Source organism: Monodelphis domestica, chromosome 3 (assembly GCF_027887165.1).
Source record: "Monodelphis domestica isolate mMonDom1 chromosome 3, mMonDom1.pri, whole genome shotgun sequence".
In the NCBI taxonomy this organism is placed as follows: Eukaryota; Metazoa; Chordata; class Mammalia; order Didelphimorphia; family Didelphidae; genus Monodelphis; species Monodelphis domestica.
The window spans coordinates 510,070,821-510,082,548 of NC_077229.1; the positions used below are offsets into that span (position 1 = coordinate 510,070,821).

The 11,728-nt window shown below is 37.3% G+C and overlaps 1 pseudogene; it reads right to left on the reverse strand.

The window, feature by feature from the left end:
• Positions 1–7,915: 7,915 nt before the first annotated feature.
• On the reverse strand, positions 7,916–8,556 carry LOC100032159 (60S ribosomal protein L23a-like; annotated as a pseudogene).
• Positions 8,557–11,728: the final 3,172 nt, after the last annotated feature.

Genomic DNA, 11,728 nt, shown 5'->3' on the forward strand with positions numbered 1-11,728 from the left:
TGGGAAGTCTTGTGTTCAAATATGACCTCAGACACTTCCTAGCTGTGTGACCCTGGGCAGGGCATTTAACTCCAATTGCTTAGCCCTAACTGTTCTTCTACCTTGGAACTGATATTTTGCATAAGTGCTAAGATTGAAGGTGAGAGTTACAAAAAGAGTTGACTAGATCTGTGAGGGATTAAGAGACTTGCAAAATGTCTCAAAGCTCATATGTGGCAGACAAATACAATCCACTAAATGTTTAGTAAGCCCCTACTATGTGCCAGGCATTGTGTTGCTAAGGATAAAACAATTAATAAAGGCAATCCCTGCCTTCTTCACAATCTAAAGGGGGCAGACAACATACAGAAGGAGGCAGGAAAATAGGAGGGGACAGGTAACCAAAGGGTACATGGAGTGGAGAATCTTGTTCTGTGGAGTTGAAAAAAGGCAAGATATAAGATGCAAAGTGGAATAAACAAAGTTCAGCTTCTACCTTCTTTGAAGGAAGGAATTAGAAGGAGTTTGGTACTCTGTCCTCTAGCCCTCCAATTAGAGGGGAGGAGGAGGCTGAAGGAGGTGATGTCAATCAAGGCTTGAGTTAGCAGGATGGCGGTGAGCTCAGAAGTGATGAACTTCTCCTGAGAGGAGCATCTCCCATAGAGAGAAAACCGGGCATGACAGCAGATGCAAAGTGGCATTTGAAACCAGGTCTCTGACACATAATAATCCCTTAATGAATGTTTGTTGATTGACTGGAGCCCATGGAAAAGCAGAAATTGTGGGTACCACAAAAGCATACCATGCTCTCCTACACTTGTCACTCTTTACTTCCTCTCTCTTCTGTTGTATTTCATAGCTTTCCCCTCCACTCTTCCTCCAGTCATCTGTTTGACAAGAACGCACTAGCTAGCTATCTGCTTCCCTAAGACTGTGTCTCACTATGCATAACCTAGTGGAAATAACAGTAGCCTCAGGAGAAACAAGGGATTGCTTTGGTTTCTGGTTGCCTGAATTCTTTCAGCAGCATCTCCTTTCCATTTTCCCCTGAGTGTGACATATCCAGGCTACTAAATGGCTTTTCTCCATAGGTTTACAACCATTGGATTTCTACTTCTGAAGCAGAGAACTTTGCATGGGTTATAACTGTCCTACTACACAAGTGACTGTGTTCATAAACTTTTTTTCCAGTTATCAGGTTTTAAAGTTCATCATGTTTTGTGTCCAGACCTTTCAGTGATCCCTTTGAAGATTGCTGAACTATGACTTCATATTTGGTGAGTCAATGGTGGCCAGTATGACCAGGAACTGCTAAACAATAGAACTGGGAATAACAATGCCAACTAGTTCAACTTGTGATAAGGTCAATGGGTGGAGTAACCCCAATGATTCTACAGTGGCTGTTTAGAGGAAGTTTCAGGTCATACCCTGATTCCCCACAAGATCAGGAACAATGATTAAGAAGGCTCAACCACACTGATATCTGTCATCTTTAGCTTTCAATATTTAGGCAGCTAGGTGTCAAAGTGACAAGTGTAAGATCTAGAATCAGGAAGATCTGAGTTAAAATCCATCCTTAGACATTTACGAGCTATGTGACCCTGTGCAAGTCATTTTACTTATGCCTTGGCTTCCTCATCTGTAAAATGAAGATAATAATAGTATCTACCTCCAAGGGTTTTTACGAAAATCATGAGATAAAATTTGTAAAGCTCCTTACAAACCTATGCACAAGGGAGCTTTTAGATATAAAAGTACCATGTAAAATGAGTTATTAAGGATCTTAAGAATGGAAGGCATATCATATATGCCTTATATCAAAATATATCATACCTCTTCGGCATTTCATCTTTTACCATACAGATACTAAATAAATACTTTTGTTGATGATGATGATAACAAGCAAGAATGCTACCCCATCAGAAGCATAGTACAGCTCATAAGTAATATGGTATTTTTGTTCATCTTTCATTTTTAAAGAGGACTAATGATGACATCATGGAATAAGGTCTTGACTTATGAGTGACTTGGTTTGTAGTGAGGCTGAATTGCATAAAGTCATCAGCTTCACTCTTCCAGAGTCATCCAAGTCCAGTAGCAAGACAGACATTCAGGACAGCTGATGATAGCTCAGGATTCAAGGGATGACCTTGGCTTCTTCACTATCTGATCAAGCTCTAAGCACTCCACACACAGTGTCTGCTTCTGCTGCCTTCATGGCAGTGGAACAAATTATTCTCATCCATCCATTCAGTCAGAAGGGAGTTTCCACATGCTTTGGGTAGATGTTCCCCCTGTGTCATAGTACTAGACCTTGATCCATGAAGAACTGGATCCAAATTCAATTCACTAGCTATATGACTCTAAACTAGTCATTTCTCATCCTCATTTTTCTCATTTTAAAATGTGTATAGTAGTAGCCCTTTCCCCAAAGGTTTGCTGTGGTGAGCAAATGAGATAATGAATGAAAAGTATTTTGCAGATCTTAAAATGCTATATAATATTAGCTATTGTCTCTTGAGCCTCATCTATAAAATGGTTGAGCCAGATGATGTCCCAAGTCCCTTTTAGTTCCAAATAAATAATTCTATGATAATGTTATGATTATTAAGAGGGGAAAAAATACATTCTTCACATCCAGTAAAACTATTAGTTAGGTGATCATAGACAAATGTTTTAAACTCTTAGAACCCAAGTTTCCTTGCCTATAACATTAGTCATAATATTTATACTATAGAGGGAACTGAGTCAAATTTATGAAAATACAAGCCATTCTCTAATTGATAAATGTTCAAAAGATATGAAAAGGCAGTTTTCAGAAGAAATTAAAGCTATCCATAGTCATATGAAAAAATGCTTTAAATACATATTGATTAGAGAAATGCAAATTAAAACATCTGTGGTACCACCTTACACTTATCACTTAGATTAGCTACATTTATACACTTAGATTGGCTAACAAAAAGGAAAATGACAAATGCTGAAGGGGATGTGTAAAAGTAGAAATATTAACGGATTGTTGGTAGAGATGTAAAATAGTCTAACAAAGCTGGAGAATGACTTGAAAGGGCTATAAAGCTATGCTTACCCTTTGATCCAGCAATACCACTACTATGTCTGTACCTCAAAGAGACTGAAGAAAAAAGAAAAGGCTCTATTTGTACAAAAATATTTATAGCAACTCTTTTTTGTGGAAGTAAAGAATTAGAAATTGAGTAGATGTCCATCACTTAGGGAATGGCTAAAAATTATATGATTATAATGGAATAATATTGATCTTTATAAGAAATGAAGAAGGGGATGGTTTCAGAAAAACCTGGGAAGATCTATATGAACTGGTACATGGTACAAAGTGAAGTAAGAAGTAAACAGAATGTGGCACACAGTAACAGCAATATTGTAATGATAAACAACTGTGAAAGATATATCTATTTTGATCTAGACAATGAACCAAGAAAATTCCAGAGAACCCATGGTGAAAAATATTTTGTATAGCTTCACATATATAATCAATATCACATTGGTTGTCTTCTCATGAGGTAGGGAGGAGCATGAAGGAGTGGAGAATTTAGAGCTCAAAATTAAAAAAAAATGCATGTGAAAAAACTGTATATGTAATTAGCTAATATTTAATTAAATAGTTTTAAAAAACTGATAATACCTATATCTGGGAGTGCTATGGGAAAAATTCTTTGAAAAGCTTAAAAACCTGAATAAAATAGAATTAATATTTTTCCATTATTATTTGATGAAAAATATAAACATAGGTGATTTTTTTCTATAATTTAACCTTATTTATTAATTTGTTTGTTACATTAAAATACCATCCCTCTCTTTCCCCATTAAAGAAGGCATCATTTGATAAAGAGATATATGTATATGTAAAACTATGTCTTATTTATACTTAAATAAAATAGCAAATAGCAGTGTGTTTTCTCTCATTGATTTGGAAAATAATTAGTATAATATGGCTGAAAAAAAACATGAAATGTGTTTAAATAAAAAAAATTTAAATGATTTTTTTCCATACAAGATCATCAATTTCTAATGCAACTGTGTAGTACTTATTACTTGTTTTAATATTTTAATACTTTATTTTAATACTTTTCCAGTAGTGACAACAGAATTGTTTATGCTCTTTCATTATTTTCTTCTGTATTATGTAAAGTACTTTGCATGCATCTGATTTACTCCTCACAACAACTTTTTGAAATAAGGTTTAAGTGAGTTAAATGTCCCATGTGAGGATATATGGAATTTTCAGGAAGATCAGCACTTCTGGTATGAGGGTTTGCCAAGTCCTTTCTAGGGTTTCTCATTTACCTTTGATGCCCACCTTTCCCCCTACTCTGGTAGTGTCAAGAAGCTGCAGCATATGTAGTGGCCATACTGTGGTAAAACTGTCTCAGCCAACAGGTTAAAACAAATTGAGGGGAACTTATAGACCTCAAACCCTTCACTGATGAGTTATGGAGTTATCTACCCCAAGCATGTGAAGACTTCCCTCAGATGAATGGATCTCTGAGAACAACTTATTCCAAAGGCCATGAAGGTGGTGAAGCAGGTACTGGGAAGCACGTAGAGCTTGGTAAAGTATTATGATGAAAATTATTTTTCAGCAGAAAAGCCAAAAAAGGAAACAAAGTCTCCAAACCAAAAAGAAATAGGTTTTTGAGAGAGACATTCTCATAATAAAGCCAGACTCCAGTCAAGACCAAAGACCTCAACCATTGTGAATGGCCTCTTTATACCTATAAGTTTGTAGCTAAAAATACATTTATGCTCCAGAATCAGACAGAATAGTCAGAATTTAGTTTTACAGAAACAGTCAGGTATCATACTAAATCATAAGAAAAGGAAGTGATGCTATGGGTGGTAATGATATATCTACTTTCAGGAGTGCTTTTGCAATAATGATACTGAAAACAGTCAAATCTTGCATCTACTTGACTTATGCTAACTGTCACTTATGATTATACCAGAGTACAAAAGAAAAACTTCTAATAGTAAACTATATGCTATAGTCACTTATACTAGAGTTACTTAAATAAAGCTGTTAATGCTAAAATAATCATAAAAGGCGTAGGATATTTCACATTCACATTATTGAAGATGCCAAAGTCATCCACTACATCCTGGTTTATCCTGACTTTTGTCTTTGCACTGGACTTTGTGTAATTGGAAAATTTTGTACCCTTGGACTTCATCTCCCAGCATCCCTTTCCTTTTGTCCTCACTTTTGCATTTGTGTATATATAATTTTGGGGCTCTGCCCTCTCACTCTTTTTTTCCTGTGTGCATGGTTGGGTGAGCTATTTCTGTTTCTCTAGCCTTTTATTTTCATTTTTACTTCAAGTTATTATTTAATAAATCTTATTAAATATAATACATGGAGTATTTTGTATATTCATTTTAAATCTACATAACTTCGATGACTTTAGTTCCAGGGACAGAGCCAAGATGTCAGAGTAAAGCAGAGAAGCTCAGAGTCAAGATGAGAATCCTCTCCAAACCATTAAAATAATAAGACAAAGATGTGAATTGATCCAACCATTCTGGAGGGCAATTTGGAACTATGCCCAAAGGGTGATAAAAGACTATTTGCCCTTTTATCCAGCCATTGCACTGCTGGGTTTGTACTCCAAAGAAATAATAAGGGAAAAGACACGTACAAGAATATTCATAACTGCTCTCTTTGTGGTAGCAAAAAAAAAATGGAAAATGAGGGGATGCCCTTCAATTGGGGAATGGCTGAACAAATTGTGGTATATGTTGGTGATGGAATACTATTGTGCTCAAAGGAATAATAAAGTGGAGGAATTCCATGGGAACTAGAATGACCTCCAGGAATTAATGCAGAGTGAAAGGAGCAGAACCAGGAGAACACTGTACACAGAGACTGCTATACTGTGATACAATCAAATGTAATGGACTTCTCCATTAGTGGCAATGCAGTGATCCTGAACAACTTGGAGGGATCTATGAGAAAGAACATTATCCACATGCAGAGGAAACACTATGGGAGTAGAAACACAGAAGAAAAACAACTGCTTTATTACATGGGTCGAGGGGATATGATTGGGAATATAGTCTCTAAATGAACATCCTAGGGCAAATATCAACAACATGGAAATAGGTTCTGAACAAGGACACATGTAATACCCAGTGCAATTGTTCGTTGGCTATGGGAAAGGTGGGGGGAGGGAAGGGAGGGAAAGAATATGATTTTTGTAACTAAGGAATAATGTTTTAAATTGACTAAAAAAATAAAATTAAAAAAACAGCAAAAAAAAAGACAGCATAAATCCCATCTTTGTGATAGAGGACTTCTTCAGGGCCCCCCAAAACTAGTCATTCCCCTATCATATTACCTTCCATCTACTTAGAATATAGAGTGTATGCATCTACTTAGTTACATAGTATATCTCCTATTAGTCTGTGAGCCCATTAAAAGTTGGAAGTATTTTTGCTTTTCTTCATAAAATGATTTGATAAAAAACAATAACACCACAAAACAAATACAGGAGAGAAAGAAACAAAAGGAGATTAAGTAAAACAAGTTTCAAGAAAAGAAAAAGCCAAAAGATAGGCAGAGAAGATCTGGGGCACTGTAGTGAGAAGGGAGCACAGTCAGCTATAGACAGGGAGTCTATAGCAAGGAGTGAAGAGCAAATCAAGAGCAAGGCACACACCTCCACCCCACATCTGCTGTCCCAGGTTTAGAACTTAAGTCCAAGCCAACATTCAGATCCTGAGACCCTGCTTGGGAAAATAGAGGTCCTATCAAACCATATCTCTTAAAATTCTAAACCTGTGGGGAAGCCTGGAATCCCAGCCCAATGCATTCTGTGCTGAAGTGGGCTGATCTGTGTGGGTCCAGAGTGAAGACAGGAGTCCCAGTCTGGGCTTCGGGAGAGGACATAGATCCTAGTTTGGAATAGTTGGTAGACCAAAAGTGGACCTGGATCATTTTTGTGGAAAGCTCATGGCTGATCTCCAAGATGGAGCAATCAACTATGTGTCTGAATTGATAAAGTACTCATTGAGACCAAATAAACTTACACCTAAGCCTGAATCTAGAATTTGAGCAATTCCTGACTTGATCAAATTCAGAGTAAGACCAAAAGCTTACCCCCAAGCCTGAGGCAAGTCTTTAAGCTATCAGCATCTCAAAGGTTAATTGAATCAGCAATGGGAGGTGACTCTCAGAGCTTCCAGCCCTCAGGCCATCAAAACTGGCAGAAAACCCCAGAAAAAAAGCCAAGGGTAGCATTAAAGAACCAAAGAACGACTGAACTTTAAGACTGTACCCTAACCTCCCAGAAAACAGAGCCTACCTATGAAAAGGTAGGAAAAATGAGAAAACAACAATAACAAAAAGCACCTATCTGTAAAGAATTTTTATGGAGACATAGTTCAAAGTACACCCACAGAAAAGGACAGTAAAAGCAAAGAAAACACACTCAAAGTCCAAAAGAAAAATATAGATAGGATATAGAATCTGGAAGAGCTCAAATAAGATTTCAAAAACCAATTAAGAGAGGCAGAGGAAAAGTGGGAAAGAGAAATGAAAGCAATGAAAGAAGAAATAAAAACGTTTTTGGATGACTAGAAGAGAGATTGAGGCTGAAGATTTTTGTATGACTCTGTCTCACTTAAATTCAGTTCAACCCATGATGTTGATTTTCTTCAAAATGAAGGCACTATGAAATGTTCAGTTTAGCTCTGGGATTTTGTTGATTTAGCTATGTCTTCCAATCATACAGATTATTCATACCTCATACTTTTTCATCATGATTGACCATTTCCCACAACTTCCCCTGATTCTTTCCCAAGAGGTCCATTGAATATTTTAGGGGCTTTTCCTTGGGTCTCTTGGCATTGTTTTTTACTGGAAAATTTTTATTGTAGGTGGATCAAGATAGTTGGACAAAGTTTATAAGATTCCAATTTTGTTGGCAACATCCAGAATGTCATAGTATGGAGCAAGTCAGACATAGGCCTTCTTCTCTCCATCAGGCTGTATCAGTGAGTTGACCTTGGCTACATCAATGTCATAAAGCTTCTTTACTGCCTGCTTGATCTGATGCTTATTGGCCTTGATATCCACAATGAAGACAAGAGTGTTGTTGTCCTCAGTCTTCTTCATAGCAGACTTAGTGGTCAAGGGAAATTTAATGATGGCATAGTGATCAAAATTGTTTCTCCAAGGAGCACTTTTCTGATGGTATTTGTGCTGCCTTTGAAGTCTTAGTGTCTTGGGTCACCAGAAAGTGGGAGACATTTAGATCTTCTTATTTTGTGGCTATGGGTACCTTTCAACACTGCCTTCTTGCATTCAAGGCTGTGGACTTGACTTCTGTCTTGGAGGGACAACTGCTTCCTTCTTGGATTTGGTGCAATCTTAAAGGAAATGGAGGAAAGGCTTTGGATCTCTTGGCATTTTGTAGAAATCACTGTAGCAAGTGGCTTGCTCATACTTTTGCCTTTGTTCTCATTACATGAGAACTGGTTTACCTCTATTTCTGGTCTCATATCTCCAATGACAGTTTCTGCTTCTCTTGTACTACTCTCCATTTTCTATTACCAACTTTTCCAGGATTAGCTGATCATCTAAAATCTCACTACCTTATTGATTAATGTTTCAATTTTTGATATACAACACCTTGTCAACTCCTTCAGTGGCTTCTCCCCTCTAACTGAAGGGTTGCAGAAGAGAGCAGTACCCTACTCCTCTTAGATCTTTTAAAAAAAAAGTTATTGATTTCCATCATTCAAATGTAAGGTGTTTGAGGACAGGGACTGTCTTTCTATTTCCAATTTATATCTCTTATCATAGTGCCTGTCATATAGTAGGGAGCTAATAAATGTTATTAAATTGATTTTAATTGATTATTCATTATTGGTAATATACTTGCAAACCCTTTCTGCTCCATTTATGAGTTTTTCTTCAGCCTTTTGAGTGCCCTCAGGGTTAGTTCTTCAGAGATTGTGATATTCCATGTCCTTTGACCCCTTTGTATTACTGGAATAACATTTATATTTGCAATAAACAAAATGGTCCAAAGTGTCTGGGACCAAATAATGTGAACCTGGATGTGACCTTCTTCTTCTTCCCATAATACTGGAAAGAATCAGCTAAGACATTATTATGAAAAGCCAGCAGACTATATATTGCAAGTTTTCTTAGTCATCACCACTGTCCACATTTTTCTCCCTATAAACTTCTGTAAGCATTGTTGCCAATAGCAAACCTTTTTAGACCCACCCTCATCTGTATCTAACACTATGGATGTAGGGGGAAAATGAATTGAATAGCTATTCAGTTTGTTTTCAAAATCAATGATTCCTAATTTATCTTTCTCCCTGGCCTCCTTTCTTCCACCCAGCCTCCATCCCTTCCACTCCATCTCACTCCGGCAAACAAAGCAAAATAAAACAAATGCAAATGTTTAAGCAGAGATTGAGTTATCACATAATCAAAAATTGGCTAATAATCAATAAGTATTTATGAAGTGAACTGTATGCCAGGCATCATCCTATGTGCTGAGAACACAAAGAAATAAATAATAAATCCATCTGTATCCTCAAAAAGCTCAAAAAACTAATATTCTATCAGGGAACACAACTCTAGCCCTTGGTCCTCATGGCTGTAACTGGAACTCCATACAACTTTGGTACTATTTCTATATCATGCTATTATGGACATATCCCTCAACCCTTTCCCCTTTTTTACTCCCCATGATGTTTTGTCCTCCCCCATTAGAATTCTTATTACTGTATGTCAATCTGCCTATGCATGAAAGAATGGAACATATTCAAAATAAATATGTTAATTTTGAGAAGCATGGCTCTAGTAGCTGGTGGATGATCAGGACTCAGGAGCTAGAAAATGGCACTTGATCTGAATCATGAAAGAAACAAGGGAAGAGGGAGTATGTTCCAGGTATGGGCAAAAGCCAATGCAAAGGCATGGAGAAGAGAGATGGATACAATCTATGAAGATTAGCAAGGAGGTGAGTTTGGCTGACCAAAAAGTTATATTATGTATATAGCAAGATTGGAAAAATGAGTTAGGGTGAGTTTGAAAATGACTTTAAATGTCAAACAGAAAAGTAAATATTTTATCCCTAAGGTAATAGAAAGAAAGAAAGAAAGAAGAGAGGAGGAGAAGCAAGAAGGGAAGTAGGAAGAGAAAGGAAAGAAGGAAGGAAGGAAGGAAGGAAGGAAGGAAGGAAGGAAGGAAGGAAGGGGGGGAGGGAGGGAGGAAGGGAGGGAGGAAGGAAGGGATGGGGGGAGGGAGGGAGGGAGGAAGGAGAAACAAAGAAGAGGGAATAAAAGAATAAAAAGAATAATGGAAAAAATGAAAGGAAGAAGGAAAACAATAGACAAAGACCTTTGTGATCAATACAAGCATGTGATACAGTAGTTGAATTGTAGGATCACAGAAATAGAGTTAGAAGGGATCTCAGAAAACATCCAGTATAGCCCTCTTATCATTCCCTCATTTTACAGATGATGAAACTGAGATCCAGAGAAGTTAAATTACTTTTCTGAAATGGCACAAGTAGTTGGTATCAAAGGCAATATTTGAACCCAGGACTCCAGAGCCAGTACTGTTTTTCCACTGTTGCTGAACTCAGAAAAATGCATTTCAATGACTTTACTCCTCTGTCTCTGTTTCTCTGTATCTCTCTCTGTCTCTGTTTCTCTCTCTGTCTCTGTCTGTCTTTGTCTCTGTCTGTCTGTCTCCTCATAGGTTTTACATCTGCCAGATTCTCATGGGAAAGTCACATGGCTAGAGAACTTCTTTTACCGTGACCCTTTTGCTTGTCTCTTATCAGGGAACTGGCTTTGCTAATGAAGACAAAAGTGGAAATGGGATCATTGTTGCTTTTCCTGTCTTTTGCTCCATGGCTGCTAGCAGAGAGCCATCCTCTTTCAGACTTCTTCACAGAATTCACTAAACCACACTGGTGGCACCTATCACTCTGCCTGGAAGGTACCCCATACTTCATTAATATTTATATAATTTAGTCAAACTGATCACCAAACAATAGAAAAGGTAAAAATCAGCCCCATTCTGGGTAGAGTGGATTGAAAAGTTAGACATCTTAAAGCAAGGCAGAAGCAGGCTGAAGCCATCCACCACTTCCAGTTGCTATTTATACCAGATTCAGCTGGAGTATACAATCCATCTTGAAGGATAAAATCTAGATACCTCAGGAAATGGCTCTTCCATTGTTTACTTTCTCATGACCTTCCATCACATGTCACACAGCAGGTGCTTTCAGAAGAATCGTCCCTGAAAAAAAAATGGGGATGATTTCTCATTTGATAGCCCTATATGGAACACACCGCCATTGAAGATTAATTGAAGTCAGAATGCCCTCATGTTTGGGAAACAATGAAAGTCACTTGATCTTCCCAACTTTCTGACAATCTCTAGCCAAGGAACTTAGCTAAGATTCTGGAAAATGGCCAAGTTTTTACTATTCATCTTTGATGTAGCTCTAATAGAATAGAATCCAAGCAAGGGAATAATCTACCATTCTTCCATTTTACATTTATATTGTGACCTGGCATTTCTCCCCCAAACACCATTCTGTATTGATAAACACCATCAAAATACTTGGGAAGATAGAGGAAGTACTGAGGAAGAGGGATGAAAGACTAGAGATGAGGGAAAGAAGACAATGCATTATATTAGAATGAATATATTGATAAAGAAAGGGGGGGATGGTAAGGA